This window comes from Vitis riparia, chromosome 11, assembly GCF_004353265.1.
Source record: "Vitis riparia cultivar Riparia Gloire de Montpellier isolate 1030 chromosome 11, EGFV_Vit.rip_1.0, whole genome shotgun sequence".
NCBI classification, from domain to species: Eukaryota; Viridiplantae; Streptophyta; class Magnoliopsida; order Vitales; family Vitaceae; genus Vitis; species Vitis riparia.
In genome coordinates, this window is record NC_048441.1 from 8,372,934 (window position 1) to 8,397,883 (window position 24,950).

At 40.7% G+C, this 24,950-nt stretch overlaps 1 pseudogene; it reads left to right on the top strand.

The window, feature by feature from the left end:
* The first annotated feature begins 16,459 nt into the window (after window positions 1–16,459).
* LOC117925278 lies at window positions 16,460–20,359 on the top strand (annotated as a pseudogene).
* Window positions 20,360–24,950: the final 4,591 nt, after the last annotated feature.

Below are 24,950 nucleotides of genomic sequence, written 5' to 3' on the forward strand. Positions count from 1 at the left end.
TCCAAGATTTAGAAGATGAGGATGACTTGGATAAGGTGGTTTCCCACAGTGATGACTTTGCAAATGTATACCTAGTAGACTTACCTTGTGTGGAAGGCATTGAAGCAAATATACCGAATAGAGAATTGGCAATTGGGTAATGGACGTTAACGTGAATGTCTATTTAAAATATTGTGAATATCACTTTTATGCATCACGTAGTTTAATTATGTTAATGTATGTAAATGCAGAGGTCCACCTATGCCGTTTCCTTCCTCTAATGCATCATGCGATGCAATTCCTAATACTATGATGCTATCAAGAGGTTTTGTGTCGCGTTGTGCAGATAGTGAGTGCACCCCTTTGGAATCGATTCGTTTTCGTGAGGCAATATTAGGGCCGGGACATACATTTAAAAATGCAGAGGAGTTTCGCAATGCAATTTACCAGATGTCATTAGGTGGAAGGTTTGAATACAAGTACAAGAAAAATTCTCCTACGCATATGTCTGTAAAGTGTTCAGTTGAGGGTTGTCCTTGGAAGATAACAGCTCACGCTGTCGAGGGAAATGTCATCTTGAGAGTTCATACTTACCAAGTGAATCATAATCATATAGCTCAGGATGAGTGCTCATCTAAAGTCAAGGTTTCTTCAAAGAGAGGCGCGGTTGTTGTTGAAGATGTGTTTAGAACCACTCCAGACTATCTTCCCCGTCAAATTTGTAAGGATTTTGAACGTGATCATGGAGTTCAATTGACATATAACCAAGCATGGCACGTTAAAGAGAAGGCAAAAGAGCGCATATATGGAGCTCCACGTGAGTCCTACACGTTTGTCCCTTGGTTATGCCATAGGCTAAGGGAAATCAACCCCGGCACAATTGCGGAGTACACTTCGGACGAAGGTCACTTCATGCAATTGTTCATTGCCCATGCATTTTCAATTCAAGGGTTCATCAAGGGGTGTCGACCAATATTGGCTATTGATTCTTGCCATCTAAGCGGACCATACAAGGAAGCTCTTTTTTCGGCCATTGCATATGATGCAGATGATGGAATGTTCCCTCTTGCCCTTGGTGTGGTCAGTTCAGAAAATTATGAGGATTGGTATTGGTTTTTGGAGAAATTAAAGGGTGTCTTAGATGGTAAAGAAGTTGTTATTATATCTGATAGACATCAAGGAATCTTGCATAGTGTTTCCGAGTTGTTCGGGATAGGAAATCATGCATATTGTTATCGACATGTTAAGGAAAACTTTTCTAGCTTCTTGAATAAGCAAAACATTAGAGGAAAGAAAGGGAAAGAAGATGCTTTGTTACTTCTAGATAGCATTGCATACGCTAGGTTGGAGATAGACTACAATGAGGCATTTGAAAAACTTGTGCGCTTCAATGACAACCTCGGTAAATGGGTTGTGGATAACAATCCGGAACATTGGGCAATGTCAAAGTTTCCAAAAAAACGATGGGATAAAATGACAAGTAACATTGCATAGTCCTTCAATGCGTGGTTAAGAGATGAGCGTCACCAAACAATTTATACATTATTGTTAATGCACATGGATAAGCTTGTAGCCATGTTGGACACCCATATGTGTGGTACAGAAAAATGGAAGAGTGTGGTTGGACCGAAAACTGAAGAGAATCTAATGTCAAATATCATGAGGTCCGGTCTGATTAGTGTGTTGCCATATTTGGGGGGGACGTTTAAGGTGTTTACCGGGGAGGTTTATTTGGTTGTGGATATCAATCAACGTACGTGTACTTGCATGACATGGCAAATGTCCGGCTTGCCGTGCTCCCATGTATGTTCTGTCATCCGCACACTAAGACACGACGTGTATGACTATATTGACCCATGTTTTAATGTCTCCACCCAACATTTGATTTACTCTGGTCAGTTTCAACCATTACCAACACACAATATGCCGAAAGTTTGTGAGGATGGGAGTTTGCAAGATTGCGCCGGCAACTTCTTTTCTACTCTCCAACCCCCTCATGTCAAACGTCCTCCAGGAAGACCCCGCCAAAGGCGCATTGAGTCACAGTTTACTCATAAGAGAGCAATTCATTGCTCTCGATGCAATGGCATAGGTCACAACCGCTCTAAATGTAATAATCCGTTGCCGTGACATGTGGCTTGTTTGTGCTTGTAGGATTCTCAAACTTTGTATCAGCCCATACATTCTATTGTATGGTATTGTTGTGTTGCGTTCCTATGTATTGGCCTGGTTATAGGCACGATGCACTATCTTGTTATTTTCATGATTTATAGTTGCTTTGCTTAACCTATGTAATTAAAATTGCAATTTGAATGTGGATTCTTTAAAGTTGTTATTTAATTCCATCAGTGTCTCTACATTATCAAGCATTTGTGGTTCCAGCTACTAAAAAATGTCTTTCCATTTGTCTTGAATTTGATATACTCGTTTCACACTTTGTAAGCATTGCATTTATAATCTTGTAATTCATATGATCTGTTTGCAGTAGCATAGTACTACACTCACATATTTGCACCCAAACTGTTAGTGCTTTCCTCAAATGTTTTTTTTTTATTATTTTATTTATTTTTACCTTATACAGCTGAATATGGTATAGCCTGACAAAATTTATCCAACTTATTAATGGTACGATAGTGAACTGACCTTTCCCTTTATTATTAGTCTCTCCATCTCATCGATCACTACTATAGCAGCCTTTGGAAGTGACCGGTTATTCTAAGGTTCAAACCTCTCCAGCAATAAATTGATTCTTCAATGGCCACTGTGGAGGTATTGCATTATTTCTTTGTTATTATTTTTCATTACTTATTTTGGATACTTGCTATTTTAACCTACTTAACACAATTACTTGTTATGGGTCTTACATATTCATTATCATATAAACATCGAGTTGTAAATTATTCATCCACATTATTTTGTTTGTTAGTTCATTCAATTGTATTTCCTTTTGCACCACGTTTATGTATTCATAATGTCTTTGTTATTTTTATGTTGATTACTAAAATGCATCTCTAAGTTACTAATTATGTCCTTCACTTTTAATGCAGCCCACAAGATTGTTCACACGTTGTTCATCTTCGAGATTCTTAAAACTATGCAACAGGCTGCCAGTGGATAAATTGGAAGTTGTTCGAGACCTTCAGTTTGGAGGTCTTCTGAACTTAAATTGCAAGGAGATACGCCATAATATATGTCTATGGCTGATCGACCATTTTAATGTTGGCTTCAGACGCATAGACATATCAATCGACAAAAGCTATGAGCTGACTGCTGCAGATGTTGGCCTTGTATTTGGCCTCTCGACAAGCGGCCGGATTCTACAGATTGCATCAACCTCGTCTGAGCATCCATTCGGTTCACTTAACACTTGTGAGGAGAGACTCCTCAACTTACCTGTCGGGGAGGAGTTCCGTAGATGCTTCCTTTACCACGCATGTGCGACGATATTGGCGCCAACGTCAAGGATAGCTGGATGCAGAAACTTATGGCATACCATCCATGAAGATGGTTTTCGAAATGATGTAAACTGGGGCCAATTTGTTGTTGACCAGCTAGTTGAGGGTATTAGACGATTTAAACAAGGGAACAGTGTTTGGGTACATGGTTGCATCCTCTTCCTCCAAGTATTGCCCTGCTTTTACATTGATAACTTTGTCACTTTTACATTGTTCACATCACTACCATAAAGTAACGAATCCACATTTGTTAATTTCCATTGTGCAGCTCCACTACGTAATTAAATTCAAGATTCCTTCAGTTCATGTTCCCGTGACAGTGCCCCTCCTCTCCGCATGGTCAGATGATTTGATAAAGGAGCGCTTAGCTGCTGAGATAAGTCAGTTTGGTAGTTTCGGACATGGCGAGGTAGCCATTTACTCCACATTCATTTTTTCCTAAAATTTGATGACATCGAAATTGAATACCTTCAAGGTTTATACGTTCTTAATTTGCGTCATGAAATCAATTATAGGGGTTTGATTATTCGTCACCGCCCCGTACCTCACCGCCCCGTACCTCACCGCCCCGTACACATGTGGAGTCTGGTAGTGGGCCGACAAGTAGTCATGTACGGATACTTTTTGTTACTTTACGCATTAATTAGCTTCAATATTTTTATAGTAATTTATGTGCAAGCTATTTGTTAACATGTCACAGGAACTCCTTGAGCAATACTATGCAGCAGAACGTGCAATATATCAATATCAAAAGGGCATTCAGCACCAGCTAGGCATCATGCGTGGTGTGATGCATACATTGCAAGGCCGAAAACAAGGAAGTCAACCTTCGCCAGACGCAGGTGACTCAAGCTATGCAGCCCATGAATTTCCGCAGCCCGATCCGCATTCAGACTATGGCGGAGATGACATCGCTTCCCATGGCACTGCAGAAGTGCCTGACACACCAATTCGACATCCATCGCATATTGGTAACAGTATGGGGGACATTCATTACTGCATGAATTTGTACATAATAACTCATATTATATTACTATGCATTACAAATTAAGTACTATGCATTACGAATTAACTGTTGTTACTCCAAATTTACAGCCGATGAAGAGGTAGTCGTCCTTGAACAATTGCCTTTGCAATCTATGGTTGTGGCTCCATCTAATAGGAGTGGCAGGCGACGAAGAGTGCGTCGGTTGGCTCCCAATCTATTGTCGCCATTCATAGCGCAACCACAAACACGCCAGTCTGCCATCAAGATGGACCTTAAAGCAGCGGCTGCAATTGTTTTTTATGGCGCCTTAGACCCGAGGTTTGACATACCATATAATACTCCACTTTCAAATGTATTCACCTCCACATATTTGATATTACCCTAACGTTGATGGTTTTGTTGACAGCGAGGAACTTGTTGCACTGCATGACACAACTTTAAGCAGAGGCAACCTCGCCTCTTTCCAAGGAGACAGCTGGATTGGCAATCATGTTAATATATCAATTTCTCGATTACTTTGCAATATTTTTAATTTAATATTCATGTACCATCTTGTCATTAGTGACTCTGAATATTGCTTACATATTAATCACTTCTTCTCTTAGGTGGTGGATGCGTATTGTAGATTGCTGCAATTCGATGATGCATCAAGGACCAAACTCTATCTATCGCCCTACATAGCGGTAATGGAGGGCTTTGCTGGACACTACAATTCAATGTTATTTTGTCATAACATGTCAACAAGTTTCCTTATCCTTTAAAGCTTTAACTTTTTTCATTTCGTATGTAGGAAATGGTAATGCGTTCCAATGGCAAACATTTGACGCGAGAAGGAGTAATTGGCCGTTATGAGCGATATTTGTATCCCATCGATGTTTCCTATCAGAATGTTAATGAGGTCAGTTTAAATGCATTGTTCGAGGTTTCTACACTTGTTATCTCCTTCACCCAAATATATGTTATAATCCATTCTGATTGGCATCATGCAGGTGTACTTACCGGTCCTTCTCAAAAACCATTGGTCGCTGTATGTTTATGACATCCATAACAAACGAATCCAGCTCTTGGATTCTCGACCTGGAAGGAGAAGGAGTAGTATGAGTGGGATACAACAAAATTTGGTAAAGTAGCTGTTAGTTGCGTTAAATTTTTTGCTTCCATTGTACCTCAGATGGGAAATTTGAATGCATCTACTTTCTTTATTGAAGGCCAAGGTTGTTCTATGGCTTGTTGCCTACAAGAAACAAATGGTTGATGTAGACTTCAAGATGTTCCGTTTTGTCATGCCAGACGTACCAAGTCAACCAAATGAGTTAGTGTTTACTTTGCAGTCCGTGACTAGATTTAAATTTTATTGTAACTCAATTTATGTATATTATCGTTGCCATGTCACGCCTAATAATTAATTACCCGTTACTTTCTGTGTTAGCAATGACTGCGGAGTATTTGTGATGAAATTCATAGAGAATTGGTCAAATGGAGGCCTCTCCAAATCCATCGATGTGGTATGACCATACACAATTTTAGTATACCATGATTATATCAAAGTTGCATTCCATGCCCAACTTATTTAACATTTCCTAATATGCCTTTTAAACATTAATGAATGCAGGGCAAGATTAACAAGTATAGATTGAAGATATTAGGGAGATTGTTGCTTTCTTCACATAATGCCCATCGACATCGCTTTCTCGTGGAGTGAGGGACACTATTCAAGTGGCTGTAGCAAGGATATTTTCAATTGATTGTACATTATTTTGTGAAACCTAAACTATTTGCAATGAATTGTATATAGAAGTTAGTGATTAATTCACAGCTAAGGTTAACAACAATACGATTCATTTTGACACTAAACACGTTAAGCGTTCAACCTAAACTATTTTCAATGTATTGTATATAGAAGTTAGTGATGAAATGTATACAGTATACAGAATTGAGTTGGAATAAGAGTCGTACTTTGATTTGCCATTCCATGGATCACACATTGCTACTTCAGTTTACATGAATCTCTCTCATTCTCACTCTCACTCTCACATGTCTTTAATTTCCACTACCGTCACATGATGAAATGAAGCATGGCCATACAATTTCTATCATGGACCACACTATCACAGAATATTTGTACGAGGTTTATAGACAGGGTGCAAGGGCGTTGAAGTGATTGTACATTCGTGTGTTCACCTACCTACTTGTCTGTTGAGTTGCTATGACTGTATGAGGGCTATGTCATAAAATAATGTCATCAAAAGTCAATTAAATAAAAAGAAAACAGTTGCCGCGTCCTGTGCTCGACCGGATAGCAACCGGCCAAACTCACCCGGTCGACCGGTCAAGCTGTTTTACACATACATGTATTCGACCGGGATTCGACCGGGATTCATGGGGATGCGACCGGTCACACACAACCACTGGGAGAGAGAGAATGTAAAAAAACACATTCGACCGGAATTTGACCGGTTGTCGACCGGAATTTGACCGGTTGTCGACCGGGAAGACTCCATCAGCGACCGGGCACACACAGCCACTGGGAGAGAGAGAATGTAAAAAAAACATTCGACCGGAATTCGACCGGTTGTCGACCGGGAAGACTCTAGCAGCGACCGGGCATACACAGCCACTGGGAGAGAGAGAATGTTAAAATGGATACCGATCGGTATTCGACCGGAGATCAATCGATCGCGTTGAATCCTCGACCGGTCACGCACAGCTACTGGGAGAGAGAGAAAATGATAAGTTCGTTGCGACCGGTGTTCGACCGGCTAATGTTAACCGGTCGACCGGTCTCTGAAGCGGTCGACTTTTCTACGACCGGTCGAACTACATTTGCCATTGTTTTTGCTATTAAAAAAAAGGTGTTTTCTATTTAATTATTGACGAAAGATGTAATAGCTAGACAAAAAAGGTTAGCTTTATGTTGTATTTTATTATTTAAACAAAATTTGATGCTAAGAAATAGAGGATTTGTGTTGTTTTTAAAAAATGGTCATTAATGTTAATAGAAAGTATCCAATATAAAGAAATTTATTAAAAATTAAATATTAAGTTAGTCCAATTAAAATGAATTTTGAAAAACTCATTTTCCATTCTCCATGTGATAAATTTGAAAGGAAGCATCAATTATCAATGTCAATTATTGTAACATTGAACAACAATAAAATAATAAATTTTAAAAATTAAAAATACCTTTAAAACTAAAAATACTTTAAAATTTACATTCTTATTCTCTATTTTACGATTCCAAACATGGCATAAAATGCTTATTTCCAATTTAGTTTGTAACATCTTAATTATTTTGTAAAATTTAGGAGTGGTAAATGTTATTTTCTAAAATAAAAACAAAATATCCATTAAAATACTAGTGGTTTTGTTATACTGGTGGTTTAAAATACTCATATTTTTTAACATGTATATCTATATATAATAATAAATCAATATTATTTTATTCAATAATAAGATTAAAAATATAAAATAAACATTAAGCCAACCCCAAAAGAATAAAATAAAATAAAACATTTGAAAGAAAATTATTTATTTTATGTTATTTTAATTTACGAAATGTAATTCTTCAACTATTCGAACAATTTAAGAAAACTTTATATCTCAATATGAAATTTTCTTAAATTAAATGAAGTATTTATTTATAAATTGGAAATAAATCAATTAGAAATGAAAATTAAATTCAATTTCATTTAATTGTTCTAGAGTATTGGAATTCCAAGAGACAAAGCAACTCTCACACTTTCCAAGCCAGCGCGACTGTTCGGCATCTTACTTACAGGGGGGGTCAACCGCTGGTGGACAGGTAGATCGATTGGTGGGGTTGTCTTTTCAAATACCCTCCGCGCGACATTTTGACAATCTCAGGCTTCAAGGGTTTTACGTATTCAGCTTGGGAAACCTACTTTGAAAGGCATTGCAGCTATTTCATGGCTTCGGAGTGGGTTTTGAAGGGTGTGGAATGATCTTTGGGAGGTCGGCCGTGTGTATTGGAAGGCCTCATTGTTCACCGCGTGTCAAAGGCGGTTTCTCACCTGTTCCCGCGCACCAAACCGCTTAGCTAAGGTTTGTTATCACTGTGATCCGCTCGTTTATTTGTCTACCACCGTCGTCCCCTTCAGTTTGACTCTCTGATGCCGCCTAGGAGAGATACCGCTGCCTCTAGGGCACAGGGCAAGCGCCCTACTGAGCCATCTCAGACCAGTGAGGTGGAGGCTCGCCGCAAGGCAAGGTTTGACACCGGTCTTTTCACTTCCATGGAGGAATACCAAAGGTACAAGCAAAAGTTTTCCCACAGGAAGGTTGTTCCAAGGAGAAATATTAATTTCTCCCAACTACAACATTTCGACTTTCAGGGACTATTCGCACGTATGGGGTGGCTGCCATTAGTGACTATTTCCGAGCCGATATTTCCCACATTAGTAAGGGCATTCTATTCACGAGTTACATATGGACATGGAGGGCCCATTGTTTCAACCGTTAGAGGTGTGCAGATCAAGCTTGACCCAGAGAGCATATGCCGCATTTTAGACATCGCTCCTGTCGGACTTAGGGTATATGAGTCAAAGGCTTGGCCGATTGTGGCGGGTTTCGAGCCTAGAGAGGCGATACAGAGGATGTGCGGCCTTCCTGATGCGCAGGGGATGGGCAAACCATCCGCACATAGCCTGACAGTCAGATGTCGCATCCTTCACCACATGATCCTGTACATTCTCCTGCCACGAGGCGGCCACCGGGATGAGGTATCATATCTGGAGGCATTTCTGATTGATTCGATTATGACGGGGAGACGGATTGACGTTGGATATGTGATGATCATGCACATGCTTGCATGCTGCGATAGCTCCACCCGCGTTCTCCCCTATGGCCGTTTTCTGACACGAGTATTCAAGGATGCGGGGGTTGATTTGAGCAAGGAGCAGGACTTTGAGGCCCCAAGTAGTTATGACACATATGATGAGCAATCGTTGGCCCGTATGAAGTTTGAGAAGGGGGCCGATGGATCATGGAGTAGGAAAGTGGAGCGACCTGTACCACATCTTGGCGTTGAGGAGGAGGCGGAGATTGGGGAGATGGAGGGTGGGGTTGCCCCTGAGAGAGATTATAAGCATACACAGACTGAGTTTGATATCCATGCACAGCAGTCCGAGGGTTGCCAGTTGGGGGCGACTGTATCAGGGGGGATGACGTCTGAGCCAATGCACACAGCGGGAACATCTACGCAGCCATCATTCACTGATCCACCTCATGCGCATACATCACCTCATCAAGCTCCATATGACCCTAGTCAGGCTTGGCAGGATTTATCTGCTCAGATCAGCTCACTAGGCGCTCGGATTGAGGAGCTAGCAGTTGTGAAGGATATGCGATTCTACTCTATGGAGGATCGCATGGATCATTATCAGACAGGCTTCACCGACCAATTCCAGTGTATGCAGCAGAGATTTCAGAGTATTGAGGATCGCATGGATCAGCAGCAAGCTACCTTTGAGCATATCATCCAGAGGCTTGATCGCCAGGACAGTCAGCATGAGGACATGATGGCTTACCTCCGATCGGTGTTTCCACCACCCCCTCCTAAGTCGTGATAGCAGCGAGAGCTATTTAGGATTAGCATACGTAGATGCAAATCATTACCATATTTGTTTATGTTGTCTATGTTTACTCTATATTTCACTTGACTATATATATATGTCTATGTTTATGTCTATATATGTCTATGTTTCCTCTATATTTCAACTAACTATATATATACAAATTTGCCCTCTCTAGCAGAGCCATCTTTATGATCACGGATAAACCTGCTTCCTCAAGTGTTTAATATGAATCTGTATCCCTCCTTCATTATTGCTACAAACATGATGCATAATGAAGAGGTGAGCTCTTCCTGGATAGATATCATCATTCAGCGGGCCGCCATAGCTTTTGGGCTTGTTGCCAAAATGTTGAAAGGCTGAATTTTTCATTTCATTGGAGTTCCTCCAAAGGGCAACCTATAAAGCAGCAGCGAGGTTAAGATACTTCTTCTTTGCAAATTCAGCCCCATGCTTCATTTCTGATGAGTTTATCATAATGGATTCATTCTCAAGTTTGTGTTCATTTGGGGGAGTTTAAGGGGAAAAATAGCCCTGTTATTGAAGAAAAAAGAGTTAATGTTAACCACTTTTTCAAATTTATATTCAAAATGAAATTTTTGTTGTCACGAAGGAGCCACGGTATTATTATTATTTTTGTAATTTAAATTAAAGCCGTAATCGATAAATATGAACTTCATTTTTATACAGAAACCTTAATTGTCAAATGCAACTTCAATTTTGAAGTGAAACTTCAATTATCAAATACGCCTACAATTTTAAAATAAAGCCTCAAATCATTAAATGTGGCTTAAATTTTTAACTGAAGTCTCAATTGTCAAATACGATATCAATTTTGGATTGAAATTTTAATTATCAAATGCGATTTTGTTGTTAAACTTTAAAATTAAATTAAAAATAACCTAAATAAAAAAATTTATTAAATTTAAATTTAATGTCGAAATTTAAATATATTGTAATAATAAAATTTTTATATATTTAAAATGTTATTTCAATAAATATAAATTGGAAAAAATGAATATTAAATTCTCCAGAGAAGTGGGTGATCAGTGTTACAGGCGAGGGCGTGTTCGACCGGTCGTACAAATATTTAACCGGTCGACCGGTTACACTTTCCCGGTCGCATACCGGTCATGAACCGGTCGTGTACCGGTCGTGTACCGGTTGATGTGGCTAACTCATTATCTATGGAATAGTTGCTTGCATCTTGTAGAGTCAACAGTGTATGACTGTGATTTTGCATTATATGAGGTTAAATAATGAACTAGTAATTGGTCGTTGAAATGACATCGCTTTTTACGTTTTCACTGTGATTTGCCTTGGATCCATGTCCGAAGGCGTTGACACAGGGCCGGTGAAGGGGATAATACAAGGCACCATTCGAAAGTTATCACAGCCCTCACAGAAAGGCTACGGGTTACTTCAATTATGGAACCGTAAATGGAAGGGGTCCTTCCAATTATATCCAGTTATAGTATGGTTATATAATGCATTCGGATAACATTTCAAGAATATAAATACAGTAACTAATAGATCAACATGTCCATTATGTCAAGACTTAAGTAATGGTAATAAATCGAAAAACATTATGAATTATGTACATCAATTGATATTTTGTTGTTGTTTATATTTAATTCAAAACTCCTAACACAAGTATGATCATAACATGTTAATTCAGTTTTGTTCCTTGTAGTCTCCACATTCGCTTTCCTCAGTTGTAGCAACCATCAATTCATCAAAGTTCTCGGTCGTGCAACCAAAAATTCAATCTGAGAGCAAACAAAACAAAGAGCGTAAAGTCAGTCTCGCATCCTCCAAGGTGCCTTGAAACAGTAGGAATTAATGACTCATAATAAATTAATATGACATCATGTCAGAACTTGGATGTTGTCTTCCCCTTTTTCATGCACACACATACAACACTTACATAAATCAAGGCAATTAGAAGAGACTATGTCACTCGAAATTAGTTTGTCATGGTAGGCAACATTATGTGACATCCAAAGTAAGGAGGATGAATATAGGAAGAAGGGAGGTTTGAAAGAATATTGAAAAAAGAAATGAGCAAAGAATTTTGCGAAAATCGTTTGAAATCCTTCAAGTTAGGTAGCCTTGTACACCCTTGTACACTTAGTGTAAATGCCTTGTACACTTAGTGTAAATGCCTTGTACAGTTGGAGAAATTCGACATAGCTATAGCTCTATGAGTGTAAACGGGCGGGATAGCCACTCGCCGATGTCATGGGTCAGTGAAAAGGGGGAAAATGAAACCCAATTTAGGTTCCCATTCATCATACGTGTGGGGGACATTCCAATGAATGTGTGCGAAGGGAAATGAGGAGGGAGTACGAGGCATGTCCCCCTTTGAAAAAAGAAATGAGCAAAGAATTTTGCGAAAATCGTTTGAAATCCTTCAAGTTAGGTAGCCTTGTACACCCTTGTACACTTAGTGTAAATGCCTTGTACACTTAGTGTAAATGCCTTGTACAGTTGGAGAAATCCGACATAGCTATAGCTCTATGAGTGTAAATGGGCGGAATAGCCACTCGCCGATGTCATGGGTCAGTGAAAAGGGGGAAAATGAAACCCAATTTAGGTTCCCATTCATCATACGTGTGGGGGACATTCCAATGAATGTGTGCGAAGGGAAATGAGGAGGGAGTACGAGGCATGTCCCCCTTTGAAAAAAGAAATGAGCAAAGAATTTTGCGAAAATCGTTTGAAATCCTTCAAGTTAGGTAGCCTTGTACACCCTTGTACACTTAGTGTAAATGCCTTGTACACTTAGTGTAAATGCCTTGTACAGTTGGAGAAATCCGATATAGCTATAGCTCTATGAGTGTAAACGGGCGGAATAGCCACTCGCCGATGTCATGGGTCAGTGAAAAGGGGGAAAATGAAACCCAATTTATGTTCCCATTCATCATACGTGTGGGGGACATTCCAATGAATGTGTGCGAAGGGAAATGAGGAGGGAGTACGAGGCATGTCCCCCTTTGAAAAAGAAATGAGCAAAGAATTTTGTGAAAATCGTTTGAAATCCTTCAAGTTAGGTAGCCTTGTACACCCTTGTACACTTAGTGTAAATGCCTTGTACACTTAGTGTAAATGCCTTATACAGTTGGAGAAATCCGATATAGCTATAGCTCTATGAGTGTAAACGGGCGGAATAGCCACTCGCCGATGTCATGGGTCAGTGAAAAGGGGGAAAATGAAACCCAATTTAGGTTCCCATTCATCATACGTGTGGGGGACATTCCAATGAATGTGTGCGAAGGGAAATGAGGAGGGAGTACGAGGCATGTCCCCCTTTGAAAAAAGAAATGAGCAAAGAATTTTGCGAAAATCATTTGAAATCCTTCAAGTTAGGTAGTCTTGTACACCCTTGTACACTTAGTGTAAATGCCTTGTACACTTAGTGTAAATGCCTTGTACAGTTGGAGAAATCCGACATAGCTATAGCTCTATGAGTGTAAACGGGCGGGATAGCCACTCGCCGATGTCATGGGTCAGTGAAAAGGGGGAAAATGAAACCCAATTTAGGTTCCCATTCATCCTACGTGTGGGGGACATTCCAATGAATGTGTGCGAAGGGAAATGAGGAGGGAGTACGAGGCATGTCCCCCTTTCAAAAAAGAAATGAGCAAAGAATTTTGCGAAAATCGTTTGAAATCCTTCAAGTTAGGTGGCCTTGTACACCCCTGTACACTTAGTGTAAATGCCTTGTACACTTAGTGTAAATGCCTTGTACAGTTGGAGAAATCCGATATAGCTATAGCTCTATGAGTGTAAACGGGCGGGATAGCCACTCGCCGATGTCATGGGTCAGTGAAAAGGGGGAAAATGAAACCCAATTTAGGTTCCCATTCATCATACGTGTGGGGGACATTCCAATGAATGTGTGCGAAGGGAAATGAGGAGGGAATACGAGGCATGTCCCCCTTTCAAAAAAGAAATGAGCAAAGAATTTTGCGAAAATCGTTTGAAATCCTTCAAGTTAGGTGGCCTTGTACACCCTTGTACACTTAGTGTAAATGCCTTGTACAGTTGGAGAAATCCATAATAGGGACGACCAACCAAGTGCATATGGGTGGGAAAACAATGCTTCCACTCTCATGGATAAGGGAAAAGGATGAAAAAGTTAAGCCTTGTTTCGCTTCATATGCATCATTAGTAGGGGAGCTAATAGCATGAATTAACATGGTAGCCATCAAATAAAATGCGTGCAATGAGGCACCATTCAAGCAATATGTGTGAGGAATGTCCCCGACGATTGGAAAAAGTAAATGAGTAAGTTCTTCAAAATCACTTGAAAACCCTTAAGATACACGCCCTCGTACACCCTTGTACATTTAGTACATTGGCCTTGTACACTTAGTGTAAATTCCTTGTACACTTGCAGGAAATCGACCTAGGTACACCTTAATGAGTGCATATGGGCCGGTTAACCACTTCCTAATGTCATGGCTCAGTGAAAAGGGCGAAAATGAAACTCAATTTAGTTTCCTATTCATCATAAGTGCACTAACTAGTCCCCACAGCTCACTTTCTGCACCATACCCATTCATTCTCTAGAATATAAACCCAACAACCAGATTATAAAGTGAGGAATTTTCAAACAGCTGAAATGCCAATTTTAAGGAGATCTTTTTCAACGGATTAACTGGAAGTTTCTTTCATTTACTTACCTTGTGCTTCATTCGTATGAGGCAAGATGGATATGATCAAAGCCTCATTTATACCCCACCCTGCACCCTAAAACACGTTGTTATTAAGTTCAAAATTTTTTAAGAACACCCCAACACCAGATCAAAACGGACGTCTTTCCTGAAACCTTGTAAACAAACATCCACCACATCATCAAAGGAACCAACATGAAATCAAAATCTCAGAAAATTTAATCACACCCACCTTCATTTCGATTTGGGAATGATGATGATCACATACATGCGAAGGCTTTTCTGAGTTGCTCACAATCCTCGGCTGCACAATTGGGGGACATTCATACTTGACCATGGTGTTTACGGAGGGAGAGAAAGGGGCAGGAGACTGGTGACCCTTTTTGCTATTATTTGAGATTTTTCGGTCAGAATGACATGACAACATCCAGCTGACTTGGAACTAATGAAGGGCATATTGGTCAGTTAATATCTCATAGCCTTCATGTTAATTTTGATAGATATATGGACCATTTGTTAATTTTTGGGCCCAGTTGGGCCCAAAACACAATTCTCCCTCTTAAAAAAGGTTGGAGGCATCATTAGTCAACCAAAAGTAAATGTCTTATATATATATATATATATATACTAATAGCATTAAAATCATTTTAAGCAATGGCATGAATAATAGGATTTATAGCTCCTATCAAGGAACCCAATTCCTTAACATTAAACTAATAATTTCTTCTTTTTTTTTTTTTGATAAAAAAGTTCAAAAAGATGATGATGGTCCTTTTTATAATTTGGCCAAGTTGGCTGTGGTTGGGGCACAGGGCCCCAAGCTGCAAGAGCATCCAAATGGCCATCCACCATGGGAAAATTGGCTGTGGTTGGGGCACAGGGCCCCAAGCTGCAAGAGCGTCCAAATGGCCATCCACCATGGGAAAAGTTTAAAACAAGTCTTTTTTTTTGCCACCCTTTCCACTCATAAAACCACCTCATTTATATTCTCTTTTGACTATTCTTCTCTTGATTAAACATGAGTTCATTTCTTTCTCATATTAACCATCTTCTTCTTCTTCATTAATTTTGGACTAAGTTTCCTTTCTAGAATTATAAAATATTTGACGCAAAATTCTTTGAGGAAATAATTTTTTAATGATATGATTCTCATAAATGATTTTTTTTTAATAAATTATTATTCTTCCTGTAGAAGACTTTGGTAGTTAGGGAGGAAGCGAGTGGCGATTTCTTTGAAAATGAAAAGATAAATTAAAAGAAAAAACAAAAATAGAAAAAAGTTGGGTAAGAGCGGTGAATTCAATAAATTGAAAATTTTTTTTGGTAGGTTAAGTGGCTGATGGAGAAAATTTAGAGAGAGAAAGTGAATAAGAGAGAGGGGGAACTGAAAAGAGAGTAAGTATGAAAAGGTGAAAGCCGTGCGATGCCTTTGCAGCGGTTGCGTGTGGAAAGCAGAAAATTGGTTGAAAGGCCGAACAGGAGAGAGTTCGGGTGCAAAACCCACGCTCGGCCGACGGAGCTCACACCTCATGCGCTCTTCACGCGTCCAATTTGAAAGAGCAGCGCGAGGAAGACCTGATTATCATGGAGCGTGTGGGCACGCGGATCAGTTGGGCGTGATGGGAAGCATTAGTTGAGAGAGAAACTAGGCAGTCAAGCTACAGTCATATTTAGAGAGAGAAGGATGGAAAAAGAAAGTGATAAAAAGTACTCTACTCATAAATCTCTCTCTTCCCTTTCTCTCAAAGCTAAAAAGCCTCCTTTTTCTCTCTCTCTCTTCGTTATCCCAGCGTATTCAGACAATTCAATTTTTATTTTCTAAATGAAATAAAAGAAAGAAAAGATGACACCAAAAGGAGAGCAGATTGCTCTGCGCAGAAAGCATTTTCCAGAAATCCTTGCAACTGATAGTACTTCCACCTTCCTATTTTCCAGAAATTCTCTTTCACTTTCTTTTTCTCTTTCTCTCTCTACTATAAAACAAAACATTTTCCACGCCTTTTTCTCTGCACCCAAACTAATTTACTTGACTTGGGGTTTTATGCAGGCTCTGTAATATTTGAAAAAGTCGAGCTTTTTTTTTTACCTCGGTGTTTTTGTTTAGGATATTGTTGAGCTTGAATCCGATAGGAGAGGTGTTGATAAGAGAGAGAGAGAAATGAGGAGGGTTTTTGTGAAGGAGGGGATCTGATCTTTCCCTTTCGAGGTTGAATTCTCGAACCTTTTGTATGGATAAATCATCAATACAACTTAACTCTATAAATCCGCGGATTTGAAGTGTCTTCTAATCCATCGAAAGTTTGCTGTTTTTTGTGCAACTGTCCTGACTTTTGAAAGGCGGTTTCGGCGCCCACTGGAAGCATCCATGGTTTTGAAAAGCGGTTTTTCTTTTTTCCTTTTTCTTCTCTCTTCTCTCTTGTGTAAAGGCTTTTATGGTTTTCCCTTGTGATTCATTTTTCCTGGAAGGCGAGAAAATTGGAATTCATCTTTGTAGAAACCCTTGACTGGAAATCCATCCATCGGAGGTGAAAGAGTAGATAGAATTAGAACACATGCATTATTGATAGCAGCCTCCCTTCTTCCAAGCCCCCAATTTAGTTCATCAGATATCGGTGCAATTCAAAGGATCAGATTGCTTGTTGTGGAATTAAAAGAAGGGGGAAAAAATTGAAGCGATAGAGAGAGAGAAATGAGAGCAGGTCTCAGCACGATCCAACAGACCCTGACGCCGGAGGCGGCTAGCGTGTTGAACCACTCGATTGCGGAGGCGGGTCGTCGGAATCACGGGCAAACTACGCCGCTTCACGTGGCAGCAACCCTTCTGGGCTCCCCCTCCGGCTTTCTCCGCCAGGCTTGCATCCGATCACACCCCAATTCTTCCCACCCACTCCAGTGCAGAGCTCTTGAGCTCTGCTTCAGCGTCGCACTTGAGCGCCTCCCAACCGCCCAAAACATCTCCCCAGGCCTTGAACCCCCCATCTCCAATGCTCTCATGGCCGCTCTTCAGCGCGCCCAAGCGCACCAACGCCGCGGCTGCCCTGAGCAGCAGCAGCAACCTCTTCTCGCTGTCAAGGTCGAGCTTCAACAACTCATCATCTCCATACTCGATGACCCCAGCGTTAGCAGGGTAATGCGCGAGGCTAGCTTCTCCAGCCCTGCTGTCAAGGCCACCATTGAGCAGTCCATGAATTCCCCACCCACACCCAATGTTTCTCCTTCCCCAATTGGATTGGGTGGCTTCCGAGGACCCGGTGCCCCACCTCCACCCCCACCCCCACCCCAACCCGCAATTTGTATTTGAATCCGCGGTTGCAGCAACAAGGCAACGCCGCCACCGCTGCGGCTGCCAACCAGTCCGGCCACCAGAGGGCCGAGGAAGTGAAGCGCGTTGTTGATATTTTGTTGAGAACTAAGAAAAGAAATCCGGTGCTGGTGGGCGAATCAGAGCCGGAGGCCGTGATGAAGGAGCTACTTAGGAGAATTGAGAAGAGGGATTTCGGAGATGGACCACTGAAGAATGTCGAGGTGATTTCTCTTCACAGGGAGCTCTCTCTTAATAATTCCGATAGAACTCAAATACCCACCAAGCTAAAGGAATTGGGTAAATTGGTGGAAACCCGAATCGGAGGTGGAAGCATTATTCTTGATTTAGGGGACCTGAAATGGCTTGTCGAGCAGCCGGTGAATTTAGGAGTTGCCGGCTCTGGTACAGTTGGGCAGCAGGTTGTTTCAGAGGCAGGGCGCGTTGCTGTGGCGGAGATGGGGAAGTTACTGGCGACGTTCGGAGAGGGTAGCAATGGCCGGCTTTGGTTGATTGGGACTGCTACTTGTGAGACTTATTTGAGGTGCCAGGTCTATCACCCTTCCATGGAAAATGATTGGGATCAGCAGGCAGTGCCAATTGCTGCTAGAACCCCTGTTCCAGGGCTTTTTTCGAGGTTGGTTTCATGTTCTACCTTCAATCAGACAGACCTTATTGCTTCTATTTTCCATGATTCAAGTAGTTAAATCTACTTTAAGAGAACAATAAAACATATGCCTGTAAGTTAATTTTCTGAGTTCATTGGTTTGGATAATTTGTTTTTTCAGATACACTACTCGAACAATTACATATTCCATATTTGATGCTGTCAATCTGGTTTCTCTGTGTTGGATTCGATCTATAGTTTCAGCCTGTTTTGAGATTATGTTTTGGGCAGGATTTTAGTTAAAAATTTTGGATTTTGCTGCTTAGAAACTTTCTTGATATAGAGGTTTAGGTAGACAAAGGTTGTCAAATTTCACCTTGAGTAGATCCAAAAATTTCCATTTTTTTGACTTTATGCAAGCATTTTAGTTTTTACTTCAAATTGACACTGCCTTGGATCATGTCTTTTGGTTGGTCACACCTTGGTGTGTGGATTCATTTCAAGCATCTTGAAAACCATGCTTGAGCTTTGAAGACATGGTTCTTATTTTTATCATCCCTTCACTGTTATTCATGTCTTATTTTCTAGATTTGGGACAAATGGGATTCTTAGCAGCTCTGTCGAGTCTCTGACACCGATGAAGAACTTTCCAACTGCAATAACTGCTCTACCAAGGCGTGTCTCTGAGAACATGGATCCTGCTCAGAAAATGAGCTGCTGCCCACAGTGCATGGAGAATTATGAACAAGAGCTAGGAAAGCTTGAAGGCCTGGAGTTCGAGAAGTCATCATCTGAAGTGAAATCAGAAGTGTCTCGGTCATCACTCCCACAGTGGTTGAAGAATGCTAAAGCTCTGGATGGTGATGTTAAAACAACGGATCAGTCACAGGTATGTTTTAACTGTGTCTACAAGTTTGGAAGACCATATCACATTGAATTATTGAATCACATTTTTGTTACCATTTATGTGTTTACAGACCAAGGATCAAGAACTGATCTGGAAGCAGAAGCCTCAAGATTTACTAAAGAAATGGAATGACACATGCTTGCATCTACATCCTAATTTTCATCAGCACAACCTCAACTCTGAGAGAATCACTCCAACAGCTCTCTCGATGTCGGGCTTGTACAATGCGACTCTGCTTGGGCGGCAAGCCTTCCAGCCAAGTTACAACCAACCAGAAACCTTGGAGAAACTCTGCAGTTGAACTCAAATCTTGTGGCCAACCAACCATGTGAACTGGCAGTTACACCACCTGGAAGCCCTGTACGGACTGACCTTGTTCTTGGGCGAACAAAGATCAATGAAACCACCACAGAGAAAATCCATAAAGAGCATGTCATAGACTTTTTCCAGTGCATTTCTTCTGAATCACTGAACAAGTTCCATGAATTGCAAAATGACAAACTTAGCCCATTGGATGCCGACTCAGTCAAAAAGCTTCTCAAGGGTCTGGCAGAGAAGGTCTCATGGCAGCAGGATGCAGCACGTACTGTGGCTATTATTATTATTATTATTATTATTTTACTCCTAACAGCTAGCTTTTCCAATTTGTTTGATGCACTGATATAAAGAGGATGGTAGGTTGGAGTCTCTAGTTTTTGTGGTTGATGTGAACTAGTCGGTTGTATACTTGATGTAGAGTTCAACATAATTTTTCCATCTTATGCAACATCTGTGTCAAATTGTCAAAGATCAGTGGAAACTGATGCTCTAACGTCTGTTTTGACGACATAAAATTGTTTTATTTTGGCTTTACTCATGGCTCATGCTAGACCTTTTCTCTTTTAGCTTAGGAATTGAGTATTGTGGTATTGGCAGAGATGAAAATTGATAGAAAAGAGACGCCATTACTAACCGCAGCAAAGAATGGTATCAAAGAAATTGTGGAGAGCATCCTCGAGCATTTTCCAGTTGCTTTGCTTAGCTGTAACCCTTTAGCATTGAGTGATTTCCAGTTGCTTTGCTTAGCTGTAACCCTTTAGCATTGAGTGACAGTGGGGGTTCACAAAAGTCGAAGTGGTACCTCAATTATTAATTGTAATTTTGAAGCTTTTTCTGACTCTTTTCTTTACATCTTTACCATTTTATTTTTTTCTCTTTTGGGCATTCAATATCCAATATCTTTCTTTTTGTATTCTTAGAATTTTTTTTTTCTTTTCTTTTATTTTCTTTTTTAACAAAAATTTGTCAAATTCAAATGGTTGAACAACATCTTTATAAAATTTTCAGGGAAGAAAGACTTCTCAAAGTACTATCACTATTCTCAATTACATTTCTTTTACAACTTTATTCCGTTAAAATTATAAGTACAAAATTTGAAAAAAATAAAATAAAGTCTTTAGATGCCGGGTGACTTTGCTTTAATTTTCTCTCGAATTGGACCAGAGTGGTGAGATGCCCCTCTCTTTACTCTCAATTATTTTGATTGGCTACATCCCTTTTCCATTCAATAACAGGGGGGACCACAAGACAAAGAATCAAGGACCTAGCACTACTTTCCAAGGAAGTTCTTTCTGTGATGGATTAGATCCAATCCTGTAACTATATATTATACTATATTCACTGCAACAAAATTTTGTTCACATTATTAATATTATTATTTTTGCAAGGTATAACTGTCAAAATGCTGCTGCCAGAACAAGATCAGATCATGAACCAAATAGGTATACATCAATTTTCAACTACCAGTATGCAGCTACAAAATACAAAACACAGCTTTTTCAGTATGTATTGGATATTCCTGGTGGCAGGTGCATGTGTAGCAGGCTGGTACACAACACACACACACATATACTGCTACTGATATTAATTAATTACTATTATTAATTCTTTGTCTTTATCATGATTCGGAAATAAAAACATAAACCTTACTCCAACTCCTCTCATCCCGTATTCTTATAGTACTTGTTGAAATAATTACTCAAACTCCACACTGGGTAAAGTTTTGGAGTCATATGTTCATTTTAAACCTGCCAGCAGGATCTATCATTATTAATAAAAATTTAAGCAACTCCAACTCCTCTAACCACGTTCGGTATTGCTTGTCGACTTCTTCCTTGCATAATATTTCTCCAATAAAATGGGTCCAGTTTTTCAGATCATCTGCTAATTTAGAACTTGTTAATAGGTTTGAATCATACTATGATTAATTGTTAAGAATTTTCTCATCAATTGTTGAAACCCAAAGCTTATTTATGTTAGTTTTCTTTAATCGACTGAAAAATCCATGAGACTTGCATTTATCATGTACTGAGGTTTCAGCATCTTTATGGCATAGATTAGCACTTCTATTTTCCTTGCATGTTCCGTTATTTTATGCGTTTGGTGCAATGAGGTGCCCAGTTCCAACTTGACTTGTGAAGTTGATCTCATTTTAGTTCAATTTCTGCTCTGGGTTTGTTATTTTTCGTCAGTTCTGATAAGACTGCGTTCCTTCTTATCATGCTTGCTTATTGCAGCATTAAGTTAATTATCATCAAATCACTTCTATTTAAGCCATTGACCACTAAACAGACTGAATTGATCAATTCAGGATTGGTAAGTTATCTTGGTACGAGTCAACCAGAAAATAACCTGGAGAGAGTCGTGTTCTTGACCTTCCAAGATCAGCCACCTAGTTAAACTAAAAATGGTGCTATATGTCTTATCAATTGCATTTCTGCATGCTTGCCACAAGCTAAATTTATACTCCGTTTGAGAAATTTAGCCAACTTTTGTTTTCTCAGTTCGGCCACCCCCGCACATCATATACCAACCCGTCCTATGCTAACCACCTAGTGCCAGAGGGCAGGTCGTCCAATTTTGAGCCATTAGTTTACTTATACTTTTTTTGTTCGAAGCATTTATATGATGAATTTGATAGTTGTTCAGTACGTTCAACGATTACAGCATTGATAGGTTCACAATAAACAATTGCGCTAATTGGATTTTTTTAATAGGTCAATGTGGGATCCTCACTAAAAAGTGCCACGTGGCTCCCTCTCCCTTGGCCACGCGGACGGCTCCCCTTGCGACGCATGACATAGCTCATTCCACCCGGACGGAAATCATCGCTCATTCCACCCGGATATATCACATCTGGAATTCTTCTCCACCGACATTCCACCCGGATGTCTCACAGTCGCCATTATATCCGGCCGACATTCCACCTCATCCGGATATATTACATCAGGATCCGGCCGACGTTCCACCTTCTCCAGATATTTCACATCCGGTGCCTTCCGCCGGATGGGAGAGGAGGACAATTCAACTTCCCCGGACAGACATGTCCGGATACTCTAGTGACAGCTTACCCAGACAGCTTAGCTCGTTAGACACTTGCGATTCACCGGATCCATTTCTGCCCACAATAAAAAAGATAACTTTGACAACACTGACGACCAAGTCTCCTGAACTGTCACTCATCTTTAATACAAGATACATTCGACAAGACATTCCCAAGTCTTCTCAGGTCTCCTGACACATCCCAGATATTTAAAGTCATAAATTGCGGCGACGTCCACCGCCTAAATACCTTCCTGACAACCGCCACCTGACACCAGAAATGTCATGATTGCTTTGCTACCCTATGAGCCGCAATCATAACGATGGGACCCGCTAGCACAGCGGTGCCATACTTTCTGACTCATATATAAACTCTAAGGAGACTCTCAGGAAGGTAAGCATCCTACAAAGCAATAAGCCATAAGGGAGATAAGCAACAAAGGATAAACATCCTGCTTAGGGATAAACATCCTTGACAAAAAATCACGGAGCAACACTCCCAAAGGAAAACCCTATTTTCCGACAGCTTCCAAAATACTAACTTAATCATCGGAGGGTGTGTCCGGACAACCCATTCGGGCATCTTTTTTGCAAGAGGAAGGAGGATTCACTGTAACGCGTTGATCGAGATTCCGTTGCTGGTGACGACTACTGTAGCAAGGGAATTTTGCCCTCAACACTAGCGCCGTCTGTGGGAACATCTTTTCTTCTCAGTAAATCCTATACCTTCCAACTGTAAAGATGACTTCACCCTCAAGGAGTCGTGCTTCCGCCAGAGGTGTTGAAAGTCACTTCGAGTGGCGGGACACCATGGAAAGACGACAACGAGAGAACGAACGACAGACGCAAATTCTGCTCCAATAAACAAGGAAACTCAGGGAAGAAAACAATGTCTTGAGGATCTGAAGCTCTCCCCAACCTCAGCACTATCAGCGGAGGCAGGACCCCTGTCACAACCAGAGAGCTCCATTCCCCCTCGAGGCGAGCCCAACCCTCGAGGCGCATGAAGCATGGCCTAGCGAAACCCCGGTGCACGCTCACCATGTCCGACGAGACAAAAGTTTAGGCTCCACTCAAGTCTCATCCAAACGACGACGTGAGAAAAGGCCCCAAATATCTGACGCCATGCGCGCACGTTTGGGACCCCAAACACCCTACAAAAATAGGCCTCATGCCACCATATCACTGGATGCACACTCCGAGCCCCCGAGCTCGCCTACTTTACAGGGACATGCCGCCCGCTCCCCAGCGGCGCGGGATGGTAAAGATCCCTCGCACACAGCCCCTCCGGGCTCTATCAGCAGGCGTCTGGATGACATGCTCTCCACGCCTTTCAGCTCTTGTATCATTAAATATGAACCCCCGCGAGGGTTCATCGTCCCGAAATTCTCCACATATGATGGATCCAGCGATCCCTTTGATCACATAATGCATTATCGACAGCTCATGACCCTTGACATAGGGAATGATATGCTGTTGTGCAAGGTTTTCCCAACCAGCCTACAAGGCCAAGCTCTTTCGTGGTTTCACCGACTGCTCGCGAACTCGATTGACAATTTCCGGGATCTGTCCGAGGTCTTCGTGGGGCAATACTTATGCTCAACCAGACATAAGCAAAAAATCAGCACCTTGCAGAACCTCAAAATGCAAGAAAATGAAACTTTGAGAGAGTTCGTAAAGTGCTTCGGACAAGCTGTCCTACAAGTCGAATCGTACAGCATGGACGCAATCCTCCAAATTTTTAAGCGGAGCATATGCCTAGGGACCCCCTTCTTCGAGTCCCTCGCCAAAAAACCTCCTACAACCATGGACGATTTATTCTGGCGTGCGATGATTCTTATAATTTTTAAGAGATGATTCTTATAATTTTGTCAGACTCTTAAAAAGGGGGTATTGTATTTTTTTCCTTCTTTTCACATTCAAAAAGTTGGAGGCATCATTAGTCAACCAAAAGTAAATGTCATATATATATATATATATATATATATATATATATATACTAATAGCATTAAAATCATTTTAAGCAATGGCATGAATAATAGGATTTACCGCTCCTATCGAGGAACCCAATTCCTTAACATTA